Source organism: Meriones unguiculatus, chromosome 3 (assembly GCF_030254825.1).
Source record: "Meriones unguiculatus strain TT.TT164.6M chromosome 3, Bangor_MerUng_6.1, whole genome shotgun sequence".
In the NCBI taxonomy this organism is placed as follows: domain Eukaryota; kingdom Metazoa; phylum Chordata; class Mammalia; order Rodentia; family Muridae; genus Meriones; species Meriones unguiculatus.
The window spans coordinates 103,103,224-103,124,891 of NC_083351.1; positions in this window are offsets into that span (position 1 = coordinate 103,103,224).

The following is a 21,668-nucleotide window of genomic DNA, read 5'->3' on the forward strand; positions in this document are numbered from 1 at the left end:
AACAGATGCCCTACCCTGAGATAAAATACCTTCCCACTGTTGTGGTTACCTCCAGGCTATTCCTTGGGTAGGAAATTTTATGGTTTTCTTCCTGGAATTGGTGACCTATGGCCTAGTTCCTGGGACTGATGACTTTTTTGGGGAAAGGGGGTCAGGCCTGGTTCTCTCACAGTCACAGTCACACTGAAGGCATAGGACACAGCTCATTCAGTAGCAGATGTCTCAATGGCAGGTGTCCTAGTTTCTTTCTGGTTTCTGTCATAAAAATACCCTAAACAAAAGTAACTTAATAGAGGAAGGGGAATAGTTCAGTTCATAGTTCAAAGTCTACTATTATGTCAAGGAAGTTATCAAGAACTTGAAGCAACCGGCCATATTATGCCCCAGTAAGAATAAGCGAGTAATGAATACATACATGCTGTTCAATTGAAGTCCAGAATCCTACCCAAGGTATGGTGCCACCCACAGTAGACAGGTCTTTCCATGTTGATTAACATATCAAGATAATCCCTCACAAATATCCCCAGAGTCCCATCCCCCAGGAAATTCTAGATTCTGTCTAGTTAACAATTAATATTAACCATCATAGCAGGTGTATATTGTAAGCCATGGGGATTACTGTAGGAATGTAGAAACTCTCTTCTCTGGCTTTCAACCTGTGTTTCATGCTGCAAGGTTTTATTCATTCATTCATCAGTCAGCCAGCACTAGGCACTGCACATGGTGTAAAAATGAATGCAATACAGGGTGCCCTTGGCTACGAAAGAAGGAAGATGGGAAAGAACGAAGAAAGAGTCCAACACTGTGGCATCAAGAAGCCTTCTGCGCAACATTTTGTGGGACAACATCTTGTGCGGGACAAGATGCCACCAGATATGCCAGGGACCAGAGACCTGCCACAGAGGCCTTTCAGGAAAACATACACAATGAGTAAGACCTATTTCCCACCTCAGATTTCTTTAGCCATCTTGATAATTCTGCGATGTTGTTAGTTTTGTTTTTTGTTTTAGTTGAATCGAAAAGCCTCTTCATCCTGTTAACAAAGGATGTAACCCATTTGATTCTTCAAGGAGGAGCATGTGTAAGTCCCATTGAATTCTGTGAATAAGCAAAAATATTGTAGGTCATGGAACATCATGTTTCTTCTCTTTAAGCCCAAACATGCCTACACTTAAAGTTTCCCTCAAACCAACACCCTACCCAATTCATCAGCTCAGAACAGAAAATCACTGCAACCCCTTCTTTATCTACCATGCTTTCTTTATCTCCAAGACTCTCAGATTAAGCAGCTCAGGGACAATCTGAGGGGGAAAAAAGTTTGAGTAATTTAGTTATCAGGTTAGAATTTAAGAGAAACCTAAATAGTACAAAAAGACTTAAAAAATATTTTATTTTAATCAAATTTTTAAAACATAAATTAATCTTAGGCCTGTGAGATGGTTCTGTGGTAAAAGTGCTTGCTGTCAAGACTGATGACTTGAGTTAGAGTCCACTGTAGAAAGAGAGAACAGACTCCTTAGTTCATCCTCCGACCTCTCCATGCACACCGTGGCATGTGAAAACTTCGATTGCTGTCATCTTGTGGCCTTGTCATAATTCCTAATGAGACAAACAGTTCATTCTCTTGCTTTTGTTGACCAGATAAGAAGAGTCTGAAAAGGTCATCAGGGAAATGCTTTCCTCTTGGGGTGACTCTGTAAATCCACCGTTTTCAGATAAACACAGGACAGACTCACTCAAGCTGTACAAAACCCCATGTTTCCAACTTCACGAAAACTAGGTGTTTGTGACAAGACAGGCAGGAGCTGGACTCAAGTGTATCTTTTCCTCATTTGTAAAGAAGGGATTTGCTAAGTAAACAAATGGTGCCTATAACATTTATTTGAACAGAGAAAATTTAGCTTGTTGAATTCTCCTGTAAGTAATTATGTTTTCCAAATATTTGTAAGCACTCCAGAGAACGATGTATTCATAAATCATTGATAAGTTAATTGGAAAGCATTCTTATGTATTCGTCAAACGAGCATCCCTACGGGCTCCTGCTAAGCTGAGCTTCGCTATCCTGGGCAAATTGCTGTATTTATTTAAAAGTAATAAATACTGCACCTTTTTTCTTAAAAAGCTTAAGTTTCTTCCCCTGAATCGGTGGTTGATACATATATATATATGTTATTATATATACATGCAAATATTTAAAAATCTTTTTTTTTCCTTATCAGATTTCTTCTTGCCTCTCCCCAACAATTATAAAAGAATGAAGACAGTGGGGTCCCTTACAGCTAACAGAGCTGGATAACCCTTACTTCACCTTAAAAGTTAAACTCCAGCAGCCAATTTCCTGTTGTTCCTTCTAGGAACTTTCATTTAGAGCCTCCATTTGGTGTGAGCAGCTGAAGGAAGAAATAAGCTTAGGATAGGCCCTTGGCGATGGTATTCACCTCTACCTCCATTTCACACTAACTACATCTCTCCCTGGTCATGGCTGAAGAATGGTAGATAAGGGAATGTTTCTTTTCACATTAGGTGTTCTTACTTATTTCACATTTGTTCTCTAGTGTGTGAATGACGTCATTGTCTGGAAAAATTCACTGCCAACAACTAAGCACACCATGCCCTTTCCCATCCCTAAAATGTTTATTTCTTTTCCTCCAAGTCATTGAAAAGGAGTCTATGACTATTTTGTTATGGAAATAGTCAATGCTGAGAGTAAAATCTCAGGAAACTTGCAGACCTGGTTCAGGTTAAAGAACATGATGGTTATATTACTCTTTTTCTCAGGTAGGTTTTATTAAATGGGTGTTTAAAAGTTTTAAACATGATTCTGTGTCTATCAATAACAATCTCATCAATATACAATGACACTTGATCCCTACAAAGTGGCATTATATACTTTCTGGATTACACAGGCAGAAGGTATTAAAAGGTGCTGGGTTCTCAAGTTACTGCAATGTGATGATTTCCATTTGCTTAGAACTGTGCCACTATAAGGAGATGTAATGAAGAGGTTAATGTTCACGCCGCATTGAGTGTGCATATTTTAACAAGAAGTGCAGATGGTTGATCAAGTAAAGAATTGTGATGGATGGAAGATCGTATCAGAATGCTGAGCCCAATTATAAAATCAAGTAGCAGTTGGATTATCACTCACCGTCTCCTTGCTCTGCTTACTCTGAAAGCAAAAGCTAAGAGCAGATGACATTGCCACTCAACGATATATCCATCAGTTTTTGAAGGACTCACCTTCTCTGCTTGCTTTCCTCCTTTCCCCCCCAAATTTAATGAAGACTCTAACGTGTGAGAAATTCAGTTGTCTGTTCATGGTAGAGAATAATTCGTTCTTTCTTTCTTTTGTTCTTTCTTTCTTACTTTCTATCTTTTATTTGTTTTTTGTTTGTTTTTCTGTTTATCCAAAAAAGGTTTCTTTGTGTGACAACACTGGTTTTCCTGGACTCACTATGCAGACCAGGGTGGCCTTGAACTCACAGAGAACTGCCTGCTTCTGCCTCCCAAGTGCTGAGATTAGAGGTGTGCACCACCACACCTGGCAGTAAAGAATATTTCAAACACTCTTTACAATTAAGTCTGCCAATATGGTGTTATTGAAGCCATAACAAGCGCCTTGGAGTTACTGGTTTATTCAGTTTCCATCTTTCTTTATAATGCTGTAATACTTATTTCCAGGTTCTCAGAGGTGGATACAGTCTCTTTTTGACAACTAGCCTGTTATAATCCTAGTTTTGTCTTTCTTGTGGCTGTGATTTAAAAACAACAATAACAAAATTTTCAAAAGCAACTTGAGGAGAGAAAGATTTATTTTAGCTTAGAGTTTGAAGGTCCTGTATGGTGGGAAGCCAGACCTTTGGGAGCTTGAAGCAGCTGGCCGCACCAAACTCACATCACACCCACTGTCAGGAAGCAAGGAAGGGTGGACATAAACTAATAGCCAATTTTTCTCCTCCATACATAGTCCAGAACCCTATCCAGGTAATGGTTCCCCTCACATTGCACAGGCCTTACCACCTCAATTAGCACAACTAATATAAACCCTCCCAGGCATGCCCAGAGGTCCATCTTTCATGTGATGCTAGATCTTGTCAGTTGAAATTTTATGCTAACTCTCACACACTCTCTACCTATGGAATAAGCTCACTTGTAGGTCTTGCCCTTTCCCAGGCCTTGAAGATGCAAGAAGGAAAAATACAGGAACCCAAGACCAACAGCTCCATTTGAAACCTGGTTAGCATCACTCTTTTGTTCTAGACACCGGGCTGGCCCTCCCACCCTCATCTTGCTCTGCACAAGCCCTGCTCTTGTAAGGTTATGCCCGCTCTCTTGGACACTGCAGTCAGTGACTCTTGGATATTTACATGAGAGAAAATAGAAGCTGCACATATCTCAGGGATATGATTGTAAGCATCTGAATATGAATAAAAAGTTTGAGTGATTCTTCCTTCTATGGCTGGATTCCTAAGAGGTAGATACCTTTCAAAGAGGAAAATTTTTTTGCACCTAAATTAGCTTCTAAATAGGAACAGTATCTGTGCTCTGGCTCCTCTTCATATAGTTCAACATTTTCAATTTAGATACAATTCAGGAGGCAATGAGATACAAAGAAAGTAAAGTAAATGGGGACTCTGTTTTTCAGTGACACAACAGTCAGTCAATGAGTACACCACAGGAAAACTCCTAGAACAGCAAAATTACATATGTCCTGGACACAAGGATCAAGGAAGAGAAGGATATTTGCTAATGATAAGTTAATTATGAACACATCTGTATAACGACAGGCTAAGATGTGAACATATAAGCATGGATACATGGTATTCAGAATCTAAGGATTGATTTTCCTAATTCAACATCATCCTGAAATGATCATAAAACTGTGGTGTTCACTATGGAGAGAATGAATGAGAGTGTGAATAAGGGAATAAAGTTTCAATTTCGTAAGATCGAGTTGTGTGGCACACACATTCATTACTGCTGGAATTTAAAATCAGTGTCTTCACTCTGGCACTTCATGCAATCCAACAGTTCCTCAAGATGTTAAAAGTATAGTTTTTAAGTCATGGTCCAGCTATTCTATCCTTGTGGACCTAAAACATATATTTACATAAGGAGTTAGACACATATGCTCATGGCAACATTATTCATGCCATTAAAAGGTAGAAAGAACTAAAATCGTTAAATAACACTCCACTGTGTAGAAGTATTATATCTTAACCCACTTGATGAGTGAATAAACAGAACATGGCCCAGCTGTGCAATGGAATATTATTTGTCCCTGGAAAGAACATTGGCACAGAGTGGGCCCTTTTTCCAGTCAGGGCAATAGGGCCAATTGGGTGCTTGTCCTCTTATTTCTTCCTCCCATCTGATTTCTCCCACAAATCATTGGGGAGAATCATGAGCCACCACACTGAGTTGGCAAGATGACCCAGGGGGTAAAAGTACTTCCCTCCCAAGCCTGACAGCCTGCAGTTGATCCCTGGGACTTACAGAAGTCTGAATGTGGCAGCTTGTATTGTAATCTCAGCACTTTTACAGTGGGATGGGAAGTAGAGATAAGAGGGCTGACCGGAAGCCAGTGAGCCAGATGGCCTCAGATATGTAGAGTGGCAGAGACAAGAGAGAAACTGTCTTAGCAGTTCCTAACTCCCCAAAATGTTCTCTGACCTCTATATGTATACCATGCACACACTCACAATCACCCCACACTCACATTTGCACACATGTACACACACATGTATAGACAAAGCCATACATGCACACACATGTGCATACACATCTATGCAAATATTTATACACATATCTACAGGCTCATGTAAACACACATGTTCATATATGCAAACACATGCACACATCTACACCCATGTATACACACACAAACAGAAAAGAAAAGAGCCACCACAGTAGCCCCAGGCTCCACGGCTGAAGAAGTCTTCAGTAGTAAATTCACACCACGATAGCTCACATTTCTTCCCTTCCTCTTGAGGCTTTGGAGTGGAGAACTAAACGCCATCCAAGCATTCAGAAGAAAAGTGAAAGAGAGCTAACAGGGCACTAATATCTAACACCCACAGTTCCCAGCGAGAGGGAAGAGGTGGTGCCGCGACAACGGATTTGTAACTGCTTTATAACTGCCTAAGTGCTGATGACCAAAAATTTTTAACTAAGCTGAATGATTCCACTACAGATTCACACTCTCTGTCCCACAGCTGGGTTCTGAATGCTCCTTGACAATCATCCTCCTAATCACCACATGATTTCCTTTCCCTCCCCTCTGCAGCTGTTCTAAACCACCCCACCTCCACCCTGCTCTCCTGCCTCCTCTCAGAGGATGCCATAGTGTGGGGGAGACACCACAGGCTGCAGCCACAGGCAGCAGGCTTTCTTCAGATCAAAACCCATTTCTCTCCGCTCTGACTTGGGTCACTCTTGCTCTTCTTTTCTCTCAGGGAAGGTCCTAATAAAGGTCTCTAAGAATCACCCCTCCAACCCTGCATATATATACATATATATACACACATATATACATGTATATAATATATATAATGTGTATTTTGTATATAATGTATATTTTATATATATACACACACACATACTATTCAAGTACTGGCACCATCCCTACCACCTGGGCAGCCTTGAGAAAGCACAGACTACAAACTCTGATTGAGGGCTAAGGAGATGGCTCTGTGTATGAACGGTTTTCTGCACAAGCATGAGGACACACGTTCAGATCCCCAACACCTATGTAAAAGCTGGGAGTGGTGGCATATACATGTAACTTCAGGGCTTAATAAAGAGAGACTGGCAGATCTTGGGAACTGTTGAAACAGTGAGCCCCAAGTTTAATGACAGACATGTGCTAAGATGAAGATCAATAGGAGGAAGACACCAAATGTTAACCTCTGTGCTTGACACATGTACCCAAGGTGAGTGCAACTGCACCCAAGCATGCTCACACACACACACCCGCTGTCTCACTGCTACCAAAACAGGCTAAGGACACCTGTCTCATCCAAAGCTACTGAGTCTGAATTAACAATCACTTCTTAAATAGCTACCATTCCAAGCATTTGGGATTGTACAATAAACAGAAAACAGTGCCTACCTTCATGGAGTTTGAGGTCTAGATTCACAACATGTGAATCATTAAGTAGATATTTTAATCGCTCATGGAAAAAGAAGCGATGAAGAAAATGGCAGAACTGTCCAACAGATGGGACCTCAGACTGGAGATGTTTTCCTGAGAACATGAAAATTAAAGGGTCACCTATAGTCAGGCAGAGGTTAGGGCATGAGGGCATGGTGAGTCATTAGCCTTAGAGGAAGTGAGTTAAGACTCAGGCATCTGGAATGCACAAGGCAAGGGGAAATCAGCAGGGAAGGGTCACGAAGAAGCTGTGATGGAGAAAATGTGGTCCCATGAAGTTGGAGGGGTGAGGCGTGCGTTATAGTCAACCACAGCAGAATCTGAGGGAACAGAAAGGTTGCAGAAGCCAAGTATGTTGATCATTAAGAAGACAAGGTAAGAAGCAGATGCTTGGAAGTAACTACAAGTCAAAGCTCTGCTTCATCCTGTGGAAGAGGGCTAGCAACCAGTTTCTGGAACAGCCAAGGGCCCAGGCCCAGGACTCAACCAGGAAGATCCAAGTAAAAAAAGCTCTTCTGTTTAAGCAACAGTAAAATGTCATGGTATGTCAAAGCCTTTTACCCCAAAGCCCCTCCCACATCCCTGTCTCCTTCGAAATGCAAGTGCCTTCTAGTGAAGAATCCTTGCCACCAACCCCTTGAATTGTGTTCTCTTTTTTTTTCTTTTTTTTTCAATATTGTCTCTAATTTCCCATCCATCATTTAGTTCTCACCCAATCTGACTTTAATCCTTCTGATTGGTTGGTTGGTTGGTTGGTTGGTTGGTTGGTTGGTTGGTTGCTGCCCAAGACAGTCTCAAACTCCTGAGCTCAAGTGATTGTCACACTTCTGCCTTCCAGGTGACTGGCAAGAGAGACATCTGCCACCATAACCAGCTTGATTTCTGCCCTTGTCCACTGATGAGACCTTTGCCTACAGCCTCCTCACTGCTGATTCCAGGGTATTCCTTTCAGCACTTTTCCTGCTTGGCCTCTCTGTCTCTTCAAACCTGTTGGCCTCAGTAGTCACCCTAGGATGGTTTCATTGACTTCATATGCCTTCTGTTCCCTCATCGTCCCTTCCCTAGTCTCTCCTCCAGTGTCTGTTCCTAGTATACAGTCATCTAGGCCAGTAGTTCTCAACCTCTAGATCACGAACCACTTGGAGTTGAATAACCCTTTCATAGGGGTTGCATACCAGAATATCCTTCATATAAGATAGTTATGTTATGATTCATAATAGTAGCAAATTTACAGTTATGAAGTGGCAATGAAATAATTTTATGTGTGGGGGTCACCACATGAGAGACTGTATTAACAGGTCACAGCATTAGGAAGGTTGAGAACCACTGCTCTAGGCACTCCCAAAGCCTGCTCCTAAGTAATCTCATCCATCCCTGTGCTTTCTGCTTTCCTTCTCCCCTCCAAACTCGACAGCAGTGCATTCAATACAATTTTGTGGTTCTTATGAACTGAATTGTGTGCCCCAAGAGACTTGTGCGAGTCCTAACCTCTCTCACCTGTGAGTGGGGTCTTATTTGAAAACAGGCTCATTGTGGATAAGCTCAGTTTGCTGTGATGAATTAAAGAAGGCCGATAGGTTCAGGGTGTGCTGTACTTTTAAGAAGTGACGTATTTGACAACATGTGGTCCACTCAGGTAAAGGGAGCAGACCCATGCTTATAGAGCTAAGGGATGTTGATGCCTGCTGGCGATCTCGGAACTGAGAAACAGAGAGTGTGCCAGCACCTCCAGGGGGAGCACAGCCCTGCTGAGACAGTGACTCCAGACTCCTAAGTACACAAATACAGAGGAAATGAATTTCTGTAGTTCCAAGCAACTGAGGTTCCAGGCCATTTGTTTCAACAGCTCTGAAGAGAATGTTCTACGTCTGCACTCTCCAGTATGACAGCCACTGGCCACAGGTGACTGCTGAGTGGAACTAGTGTGACAAACAGGTACATTTTAGCTTGTATAACTTTTTAATTAGCTTAAGTTTAAATAGCAGCTGCTGGCTAGCATGTCAGACAGCTGCCTGCTGGGTGGGTCAACAGGAATATCTTCTTCACAGCTCAAACTTGAAGTATTCACACTGGAGGCCCTCCCTTCAAAGCCTCTCCTCATGTCTCAGGAAAGGTGCCTATTCTACCAAGTGCCACAGCTCAAAACTATAGGTATCCTCCTCGACCCCCACCTTCAGCACATCATCACGCCCCCTGCCTCAGTGTCTCCACCACTTCCTGTCTGTGAAGCTCTGCTTCATCTGGCTTTGCTTCCTTCCTCCTGGCTCCCAGACATATCCCACTCTATACACCCACTCTTGTGACCCTTTGTTAATCTGCTCTTCATTCAACACCTCATCCTAGCTGAACTCTAGTTACCTCTCAGTATTCACAAGGGGTTAATTTTAAGACCCCTTCCTCCCATGAAGGTACCAAAATCCCTCATGTAAAACAATGTACTATTTGCAAATAACTTAGACCCATCTTTCTATGTACTTTAAGTGGTCTCTAGATTGCTCATGGTACCTGATTAAAATTAAATACTATATAAATAGTCGTGCAATACTGCATTAGCTACAGGATGAAAACAAGTTACAAAAAGGTCTGTGCACACACACCTTTTCAAATGTTTTACATCTGATGTCAGTGAACTATGAAGATACAGAGACAATGCAGAACTCACAGATACAAAGTCAGCTACACTTTCATTTCCCCTAATTGAAATCTTAAAACATTATAACCTTCACTGCATACTCTTGCGATGCCTGAAGTGTCCTGTTCCTGGGAGGCTAAAGTTAAAATAAGCCCTCTATCTTCTTTGTCTCACCATGACCATTCGAGCCTATAGTCCGAAGCTTTTGTTTGCTATACAGTCAGTACCCAGTAACTATCTCCTGAATAAATGAGTGAGTGAGTTAATGAATGAATGAATGAGTAGAACAAAAATGGTATGGATTGCTAATAATGGTAACCCACACTGTTGGTTAGAATAGCGGCTAATATTGTTGCTAATTGTGGATACTAGAAAGGATAACAAAAGTATAATAAATTAAAATTTTGCTGTGATAACACCCAAGTGCTACTAATTACAGTTATTTCTGTGAAGTCTTACTTTAATGCCTAATTGCCAGGCAGTGCAAATAAGGATTATGTATATCATTAAATGTGGTGGATCCACTCAGTTGAGTTTCATTTCCTTGTAACAGTGAATTATACATATGCTTAGACTATGTAAATTATGGTTGATATCTGCTGTTTATTCCCATCCTTAAAAAAGCTTAGATTCCTAAACTGGCCTTCTTTTTTTAAAAACTTATTTATTTTTATTTCATATGCAATGGTGTTTTGCCTGTATGTATGTCTGTGTGAGGGTATCAGATACCCTGAAACTGGAGTTACAGACAGTTGTGAGCTACCATGTGGGTGCTGAGAATTGAGCCCAGGCCCATAAACTTGCCTTCTTTTATACCCTAGTAATTTTGATTTTTCTTGTCCCTTTCTATGAACTAGGAAACATGTAGGGGTTAAGTTAATTTGGTCAAGGTCTCAAAGGTAGTAAATGATGACTTTTGAATGAGTCCTTTGGCTCAAGAACTTAATGCTTTTCTGCTAGATTTAGTTTATTCCTTTTTTAATTTTATTTTTTCTTATCAGTTACATTTTATTAACTCTGTATCCCAGCCGTGTCCCGATCCCTCATTCCCTCCCAATCCCACCCTCCCTCCCTCATCTCCACAGTGCCCCTTTCCAAGTCCACTGATGGGGGGACCTCCTCCCCATTCATCCGATCCTGTTTTATCAGGTATGATGCATGTTTCATCAAGAAATCAGGTAGAGGCCTCTGGTAGATAAGAGGTACTAGGCTTGAAGACTCAAGAAAGAAAGTAAGTGACAAGCAGGAGCTGTAGAGTCTCTTCCAGACGCAGGTTACCCAAACCTAACATTATAGCCTGGACCCTTGATGCCTCTCCTCTCTTCTCCTCCCCTTTCTATCCCTTCCTTTCCTTCTTACTTTCTCTTCTTCCTCCTTATCCTCCTTCACCATCTCATCATTATCATCATCATCATCATCATCATCATCATCATCATCATTCTTGTTCTTCTTTCTTCTCTCTCTGTCTTTGTCTCTGTTTTTCTTTCTGTGTGTCCCTGTCTCTGTCTGATTATGTGTATCTGTCTCTATCTGTCTCTCTCTCTCTCTCTCCCCTCACAAACTAGTGACCCCAGTGTTGGCACTCAGTCAACTCCCAGATGAGCTCAGCTTTCCCTCCATCCCCACTGAGGTGTTAGACTTTTGAGTGAAGCTGCCTCCAACCCTTCAGACCAAACCAGCCCATCTGCCAGCCAGATACCACACGTGACCTCAATACCACATGGCACAGAATAACAGAGCAGCTGAGCCTGACCTGAATTCCTCACGCACAAAATCATGAGGCATAAAAATGGCTGCTGTTTTAAGCCTGGAATTTGGGAGATGGATAGCCATCGATAGGCCACATGCCACAAGTTCATTTTATAGTCTCTTACTTAGCAGTGCCAAATAAATTGCCAAGGGCCAAGCTAGTAAACTGTAGTAATTAGCAAAACAAGCTCCCTTCTCTTTCATATGGCAATCCCCACACACAGACAATGACAGCAATTTTGAATTTCAAGCAAATAGCCTATCTGTGGACCTATCTGAAATGTCAGCCATAAAATAATTTTCCTTTTGCAATTTATAAGCTCTGACAGAAAGGAGCTGTCTGTGAGAACCCAGCCAGAAAACCCTTGGACAGACATTCCGTTGATAATTTTCCCATTTCCATTTTTGACACACAGAGCCTTTCACTATTCAAGTGAACTTTGAAAGGAAACACGATAGCATCCATTTCCTTTGCTGTCCTTCCACGCATTTAATGGCACCCAGATATACAGGTGCATTTCCCTGGAGTTTTGTGTTATTCAGGCTCACCTTCTGGTGATCCTAAGACAAAAAAAAGTGGGGGGGGGGGGGCATTTTCTGAAGTTCCATCTAACAGTCCAGGCCAGGAATGCAAAGTAGCTAAGGAGGGCTGTGGGGGAGATTCCTGTAACCTCAGTGGACCCGTTACCCACACTGCACAATTAGCACAGCACAAGCCCTGCAGCTGTCTGCAGTGGCACCAGCACCGCAGTATTTCTGACAAGGCAAATCATGCTGATGATGTCAGACTCTTTTCTTAAACAGTGAAATGTGAGAAGGTGAAAACACGGGGCTGTTGGAAGATGTTTGTCCTTGTTTGGGGAACTATATTCACAAATGACTAGATTACTCACAGTTCTGCGTTTCCTCAGCTCTTTGAGAACCCACTTTCCTGTAGAGTCCTTCTTGAGGGCCTGTAGTTGGCTCCCTGGGCTCTTGGTTATCTCACCAGTCTGCCATGCAAGTCACTGAACAGGGAAAATGACTCAGGGCTCTAAAGAAAATCTAATTCATTAAACTAAACCTTGGAAAAGCTTCTCAATGAGTCATTGCATCCTTCCCCCTGCTTCTGGGCAGCACCACACCTAGATCATTTGAGCCAAAGGAGAGGTAATCACATTTTTTAATAACACAGTCAAAAAGGAATCATGAACAATATTGCAAAATCCCATTCCTATATATAACTATGTTCCAAGAGCCAACTAAGTCATTGCAGAGTTGGACCCAGGACTCTTAACGACAGAGCCAGGACTCCGGCTCACAGAGTGCTTTTGTACAGTTTTTAAAAGGTGGCCCCTTGAAGCAAAAGACCTAGGAAAAGCCATTCCCTGGGGAAAGCAACTGGCCTGAGCTAGTGTACAGCTTGAGAAAGAGCACATAGACTGGTCAGTGGATTCACTCCTTCTGCCTTCCAAACCTCACCTTTTGTGTAGGAGACGAACTTGCAGGACCACATGCAGAGACTTGGGAAGAGAGCGATAATATTGTATGTGAAACTTCCTCCTCGTTTTTCTTTTTTTAATCTATCTTTTTTCTCTTGTCATCCCCGTTGTTTGTTACTGCCGACACTGTATAACACTGATTTTTTTTTAATTTAATCTGTCACCCTTCTCTAATAACCTGCAGCTGATGGGTAATATATCTTAATCTCTCCAGATACCTGGCAGGTGCTCAATAACCATTCACTGGCAAATTGAACGACTCTTGGAGACAATGAGCAGAGCCTTAGACCACCAACATCTAATGGTTTCTTCCTTTAAAATGAAAAGATGATTGACCTCACCTCCCCTAAGGGAGAGCAACCAACCAGTTGGCTCACTGCTCTTTAGAGTAGAATTCCTGGTTGATAAAAAGAAATTCTGAAAGTACAGAGCTCTCGACTATGGGCTCAGACTCCCAGGCTGGGGCTCATGATTCTGTCCTGGCTTCCTGTCTGAACACCATCTCTAACTTAAAAAGCATGAGAGACTGATCATAAAGAATAGCAACATTCATTCTTATTTATCAGAGTACTCTTACCACGGAGAAGAGGCTGCCGCCCTTTGCTTATAGAGAGAAGACTGGTTTCCCAGAACACTCAACAGAGTCTTTTGCCCAGGACACACACGCACGCACACACACACACACACACACACACACACACACACACAGGGGCTCTACCCTACCAGCACCTTCAGCAACCTGATAGGTTTTTGATACCTGATACCATTTAAAGCATCTTTATTTTTGCAATTATCATTCCATACAAAAGCAATAGAAATGCAAATATCGACAAGTTTACAATTGAATACATGAACAGAGTATCTGTACACATTACCATTTACAGCAATATTACATGGGAAATTAACTGACCATTTAAAACATGTTTCTAAATTCCTCTTCTGCCTCAACTCTCAGAGCATGTGCTAAGATCCTACCTCACACTAACACTATTCCAAGTTCCAAAAATTAAGATTATATAACTTACATAAAAGCCCATTAATATAACAGCTTGACATCTTTGTTCAGAGCTTTGTATGAGGAAAAACTACATTCACATTGATAAAAGACCAGAAAATAAGTTTTTACAAAGCCATTGCAGCTGCCTGACTGAGAATACTTTATCAGTTACCTGATACCATTTTGATAGGAGAGGCCATTCTTACCAGGGCCAAGGTCAAAAATTTGCAAGTCCGAATGCCAGCTTATTTGCTCCGTGTTATTTGTTGTCTTTGTTAGCATATGAAAGTTGTCAGAGTTAAAGTGGCTCACATATGAAAAGGTCCAATAAAAATAGAAGCAGAAGGGTAAGAAGTACACATCTGCCTGATAACAAGAAGATTCACACAGAGCTGGGGACCTATCTTTCACTGATGCTCTAAGTTCAGTTCCCAGAACCATGAAGAAGGGGAAGCCAGGAGAAAGAGAGACCACTAGAGCTACGACCTTGCACAAAGGCCACCACAATCTCACACACACGCACACACACACACACACACACACACACACACACACACAAAATACTTTTGAGGGCTGGAAAGATGGCTTACAGGTTAAGAGCACTGGTTCCTCTTCCAGAAGACCTGGGTTCAATTCCCAGCATCCACATGACAGTTAACAACTGTCTGTAACTCCAGTTCCAGGGGATCTGACACCCCCCTACAGACACACACAGACAAAACACCAGTGCACATAAGATAAAAATAAATAAATTTTTAAAAAGAGAAAAATATTTACTAAAAAGGAAGAAAATATTTTTGCAATGACATCTGACAAATTTGCCATGAACATCTAACCATGAACAGAAGCTGCCCTTTCAACTGATTTTAAGAGTCAAGGGTCGTAGTTTTGAAACATGTATTCCTGCCTGGCATGCTTAAGTGTTTTACATTAATGAAGATTCCTGACATGAGAGTTCAATTGCAAATACCTAAGCTTCAGTGAGGGCAGGTTCTAGACTAAGTAAGAGCTATAAAACTTTAGGAAGACTTAAACTTGCCATGAATTCCTACTGGGGTGATGACTGTGTCTGCTGCAAGCCAATCTCAGGCTGCTGCCTTACTGGAAAAGAGAAACCCAAACACCTACTTCAGAATCGCCTACAGAGCGTGCTTTAGAGATGCACACTCTTGGGCCTTACAATCAAACCAAAATTCCAGGGAGTCCTTCTCAGATCTTCCCATTCCTGTGAAGCTCTTCTAAGATCCACTGACATTCTGATCTCTGAGAATAGGAACTAAAGAAACACGAGTTCTTCTCACTGTAAGGAACAGACTTTTTCTCCACCTCAACTGTGAGCATCTCACAGTACGGGCTGTTGGTGGTAGCCACTGTCCTCAGCTCAGGCAGGTAACTGGCTGGTATGACCTGGTATTATGCTATTCCTCTCTATTGACTTTATCACACCATCACCAGAGCTAGGACATAGCAAGAATGGCATTATGTCTGACTTTTATGGTTTCCCCATTGCCAAAAATCGGCACCATTAATTGCCGACCCAACATCCATCCCTTCTTTGTTTTGTATTGATGTCATGCAGTTGGTGAGGAGAAAATGTGTTCATAGAAGAGTGAACTCTGTTAACCACTTCAGGAGACTAACTGTGACTGATCTCAAGTCAGTTGCCATCATCCTACTTGCCAGCAACTGGCTCAGCATTGTCTAATGGATCATGAAGGGCACATACTGGAAACATCTAGGAAAAGTTCTCTAACATAAAGAGTACCTCCCCCACACCATTCCTATCCATTTAGAAGCCTCCCATTGCCTGCATAATACCACTACTGTTCCTTAAGGTCATCTGCAGAAGATTCTTAGTTATCTTGATTGTCCTCTTCACCCTATTAGTGAAGGAGGAGATTCTAGGGCTATGGGGGTGACTGAAGGAATGCTCAGGTCTAACTCTAGATGGATGAGATTGATAGCAGCTTGTTGGCCAAATATACTCACAGCCTCAGGGAAAAGAACATCATAACCCAAGGAGGGCATGAAAGAGCCTTGAAAGATGGGCTTGGGGTGGCAGCCTTACATCACCAGGAAGGTGGAGTGCCCCCAGTGCCCAAAGAAGGAGGAGGTTCTCTTCCTTGCTTAATGTTGTATTCTAACAAGGAACTGGAGCCTTTCTTACTCAGGGACCAGCAGAAGCAATCCCTGCCCCCATGACAATGTGGGTTGCTTGGTTGGAAGAGCTTATACATGAAGCCAAGTAGAAAGGAGCTCTTTGACTGTGCTTTAGAGGTCAAGGCATCGGACACCAGTGGACCCTTACCTCAGACTCGCTCTGAAAGGGCAGCGTGCCAATTGGGCCCAACACTGACCGCCATTTCATTTCTGGTTTACAATCCCACTGTGCTCCCCCTCCTACTCCTTCTGTGTCTGCGCTCACAACCCTTCTAGCGACTGGGGAAAAAAGCAGTGGTAAAGGCTTGAGGAGCTCCATCCTGCGGGTGGATAACTCTGACCTCAGTTTGTATGCATCCCAGCAGATTCAGGCAGGATGTAGCTCCCAGCATCCACAGGTACAGCTCCAATGACAAACCTTTACCTTCGCTTTTTCTTGTTCAATATCTCATGTCCTCCAATCATTCATTTCTGTTTCAGAATTAGTGCCTAACTAAGTCATATGAGGCCAAAAGAAAGCAAAGTTCCTATGTGGACTCACAATTCTACGAGGACATGCATCCTGTGAATGTAAGAGAACGAAGCTGAGGATGAAAGCTGATGTGCTGAAGATGGTGAGATCAGAGCATGGACATATGTGGAGGTCCCTGGTGAAAACCCTGGGTGCTCTTTCATTAATTATGGACTTCATTGCCATCTTTCAGAAGACTTTCTTTGGATCATCCTAAGTTATCTTGATGGTGGTCCAGGAGCCACACATTAGAAAGTCTTTAAAAAAAAAAAAAAAAAGCAGGTGATGTCAGTGGCTGTGGCCATTTTATGGCGTTGGAATCTAGCAGAGGGGCACTATGGAAGTCTTCCTGGCCCATCACCTATCAAAGCCAGCCTGGAGTCAAAACGTATGATGGGCGTAATCAGTCTCATCTTTGGCCATTCTCACCCTGTCTCCTTATCCCCAGCTGTCACCTGAAATTCACTAACATAACTATAGATACAAAATTGTGAGGCAAGTTCTTCTTCATAGCTGTAGCAGGACAATTACACCCACTAACAATGACGTTGCTTTTTACCATAGCCTTTTAGAAATCAAGCACACTCAAGTGTCTCAGTGGTGTGTCAGCTACTGCCGTGTGATTGTCATGTGAGATTTTATGTAAAATGAGGAATAAGATTCAGAGAGTGAAAATGTACCTCCCAGTTGTTACTCTCTAAACACAGAAGAAAGGGAGAGAGAGAAAGAGATCAGAGACTTATTTTTTTTTAATGAGAAATCTTCACAAATGTATTTAGCTATTTCTCTTCTTGCTGTAATTAATACCTGAGGAGACATAAGGTTTGAAAGATACGGAAAGTCTAAAGAGATATAATTCATCACAAGGGGAAACAAGACAGCCAAGACTCCTCGCCCCCTCACCCTTTGGTGGAATAAGGATTAGAGAGCAGACAGGAAATAGGGCTGAGCTGTGAAATCTGAAGACATGTCCCACTGACCCACTTCTTCCACTGAGGCTCTGCCTCCTGAAGGTTCCGAAACCTTCCACACACCACCACTAACCTGGGAATGAGGTGTTCATGAGCCCACTGGAATGTTTCACATTCTAACCACACGAGTTAGTCAGCTCATGCTCCCCCTCCCCGTGGGGGGGGGGAGGAAGGGGGTGTATGTGCGTAACGTTGGTATTGCAAGAATCTGGCGATGTGCACAGCCCATGTTAGTCTGCGGGAAACCCTCACTCTGCCTCTTCCACCAGGTAATGTGGGCCTTGTTTGATGTACCCTAGTGACGAAAAAGCTTACACCAGTGTCCTAGCCCTGCTGGCATCCCAGACCAAGAACAGCTTGCCCAACAGCATCCAGCAACTTCCCTGGCACTGTCAAGTACAGTCGAGTTAAAGGAGTGAGAAGCACAGCCACATCCTATTGATCTGTATCTCCTGGATATTACTTTCTCCTCCACTGACTGTTTATGTGAATCTGTCTATTCTTGGAGAATTTTGTAATATAGTTATTTTAATTTATTACAGTTTATTCACTATCCCAGCTGTAGCCTCACCCTTGTTCCCTCCCAATCTTGCCCTCCACACTCCCATCCTCCCTCATCTCCTTTCATGTCCCTTCCCCAGTCCACTGATAGTAGAGGTCCTCCTCCCCTTCCATCTGACCCTAGCCTATCAGGTCTCATCAGGACTGGCTGCATTGTCTTCCTCTGTGGCCTAGTCAGGCTGCTCTGCCCTCAGGGGAAGGTGATTAAAGAGCCAGCCACTGAGTTCATGTCAGAGACAGCCCCGGCTCCCCTTATTAGGGAGCGCATTTGGAGACTGAGCTGCCAAAGGCTACCTCAATGCAAGGGATCCAGGTTATCTCCATGAACAGTCCTTAGTTGGAGTATCAGTCTCAGAAAAGACCCCTGGGTGAAATATTTTGGTTCTGTTGTTCTCCTTGTAGAGCTCCAGACCGTTCCAGGTCTTTCTATCTTCCCCTTCTTTCATAACATTCCCTGCACTCTGCCCAAAGTTTGGCTAAGTCTCAGGATCCATTTTAATACCCTGCTGGGTAGAGTCTTTCGGAAGCCCTCTGTGGTAGGCTCCTCTCTTGTCCCTTATTTTCACCTTCTTCCAATGTCTATCCCATTTGCCTTTCTGAATGAAGATTGAGCGTTTTACCCAGGGTCCTCCTCCTTGCTTAGTTTCTTTAGAACAAAATGACAGCCTACAGATTGGGAAAGGATCTTCACCAACCCTATAGCTGACAGAGGGCTAATATCCAGAATAAATAAAGAATTAAAGAAGTTAAAAAGCAACAAATCAAGCAATCCAATTAAAAAATGGGGTACAGAGCTAAACAGAGAATTCTCTGTAGAGGAATGTAGAATGGCAGAGAAACATTTAAAGAAATGTTCAACATCCTTAGTCAACAGGGAAATGCAAATCAAAATGACCCTAAGATTTCACCCTACATCCATCAGACTGGCAAAGATCAAGAACTCAATTGACAACACATGCTGAAGAGGATGTTGGAGAAAGGGGAACCTCCTCCATTACTGTTGGGAATGTAAACTTGTACATTTGGAAATTTATTTGGTGCTTTCTCAGACAATTAGGAGTAGTGTTTCTTCAAGATCCAGCTATACCACTCCTAGGCATATATCCAAAAGATGCTTAAGTACACAACCAGGACATTTGCTGAACTTTGTTTGTAGCAGCTTTATTCATAATAGTCAGAATCTGGAAACAACCCAGATGTCCCTCAATTGAGGAATGGATACAGAAATTGTGGTACATTTACACAATGGAATACTACTGAGCAATTAAAAACAAGGAAATCATGAAATTTGCAGGCAAATGGTGGGATCTAGAAAAGATCATCCTGAGTGAGGTATCCCAGAAGCAGAAAGACACACATGGTATACACTCACGTATAGGTGGATACTAGACATAATATCTGATAATCATACTAAAATCTGAGAAATTTATATATGTATACAATGTATTTTGAATCACTCAAAAAATTCTCCAAGATGTCTCTTCACGTTTCATATCCTCTTTTTTTTTTCCTTATGACCCACTGAGTGCAATAGCAGCTGTGCATGTGCACTTGTGTGTCGAGCAGTCTAAAAAGGCTCTGAAGAAAAGTGACTCCCTCCCCACCACAGCCATCAGGTGATAAGAGCTCTCATGTGGAGGTGGTGGGTCTCAGAGCCCTTCCCCTATTGTGTTAGTTTCTTCTTGCTGCTATGGCAAGTTGCTGCAATGTAACAGTTTTTGTTGTTGTTGTTGCTGCTGTTGCTTTTGTGTTTCAAGACAGGGTTTCTGTGTGTAGCCTTGGCTGTCCTGGACTTACTTTGTATCCCAGGCTGGCCTTGAACTCATAGCGGTCCTCTTGCCTCTGCCTTCCTGAGTGCTGGGATTAAAGGTGTGCACCCCCAACCAGCTAATTTAGTAGTTTTAAATAATACAAATATGTTATTTGCTATTCATTATAATCATAATCTGAAATCAGTTTCACTAATCAAAATCAACCTTGCCTCAGATCAGTCTTCTTTCTGGAATATCGAAAAGAGAATTTGTTTCCTTTTTCTCTCTCTCACTCTTTTTTTTTCTTTTTTCATTAGAGGTTACTTGCATCTCTCTCTCTCTCTCTCTCTCTCTCTCTCTCTCTCTCTCTCTGTCCCTTTTCTCCATCCTCAAAGCACATTTTCCCAATATAGTGTCCATCATTACATGGTCCTCTCTCTTCCACTGATTCTCATGTATTCTCCTTCTTACAATAGCCTGTGGGCCAGGCAGTGATGGCACATCCCTTTAATCCCAGCACTCAGGAGGCAGGGGCAGGTGAATCTAGCGGTTTGAGGTAAACATGAGTGAGTTCCAGGACAGCCAAGACTACATAGAGAAACCCTGCCTCAAAAAAATATGTATATGACCAAAATTACCCTCACCTCAAGATTCTAAAAATAAATTATTAGATAAAATATTACGCCTATTTAATTTATCTGTGTGTGCATGTATGTGAATGTATGTAGTCATCCATGCCACAGCACACATGTTGAGGGCAGAGGAAAATTTACAAAAGTAGGTTCTCTTCTTCTACCATGCAGACCCTGAGGTCAACTCACTTCATCAGGCTTCAAAAAGGCACCATTATCTTCTGAGCCCTCTTGTCAGCTTCCCTACCTTAAGATTCTTAATCACATCAGCAAAACCCCTTAGTCAAAAAGACCAGCCACAGGTAACAGGGACCTTACACTTCCATGGACCTCTTGCTAGAAAGAAGCTATTTAGTCAGCCCAGCATACCCGAGTTCACATTAAAATGATCACAATCTGACAGAGTTATGAAGAGCCAGAAGAAGATAGAAAATACTTCGGGCTATTAGTGGCAGGGTATGCATAGAAGAGAACAGAGATGCAAGCTGTAGAGTGGTGCCGGTGAGGATGGATATGGAGATCTGGCTGCACGGACAAGGGACAGGTCTCTTTTTACCTGTCTTTTTACCTGAAACAGCCTTAGCAATCCTCTCTACCATGCTCCAAAAAGTGCTGAATCAAGTATGACAAATAATTTATTTCAGTCATAGCCAAGTTTTTAAGAAGTAATAGAAAACTCCAAGCATAAAAAAATAAAGCCAGATCCTAAAAATCACAGGAGTAAACATGAGTGGATGCCGGCAGTGCTCTTTGGAAACGAAAGAGGAAGCAAGCCTTGGGAATCAAAGAACTTGCTTAACGTCTAGATGTGGAGAAGACAATAAGACTTGGGTGTATTCCAGACAAGAATTTTACACGTCTCTGAAATAGTCTAAGAAAGCAAATGGAACTGTTGTCTCAGCAAATTATTTAAAAAAAAAAAAAAACAATGCATAATTTGGACTTATGAAGAATAGTAAGAGTTCCTATAATGAATTTTAATTGGGCTTGTCCTCACTGTGACTTAGGATCTAAATTTTGTGTGATTTTTATGACCCCAGTAACTCAAGCCAAAAAAGCAATTAATGTAA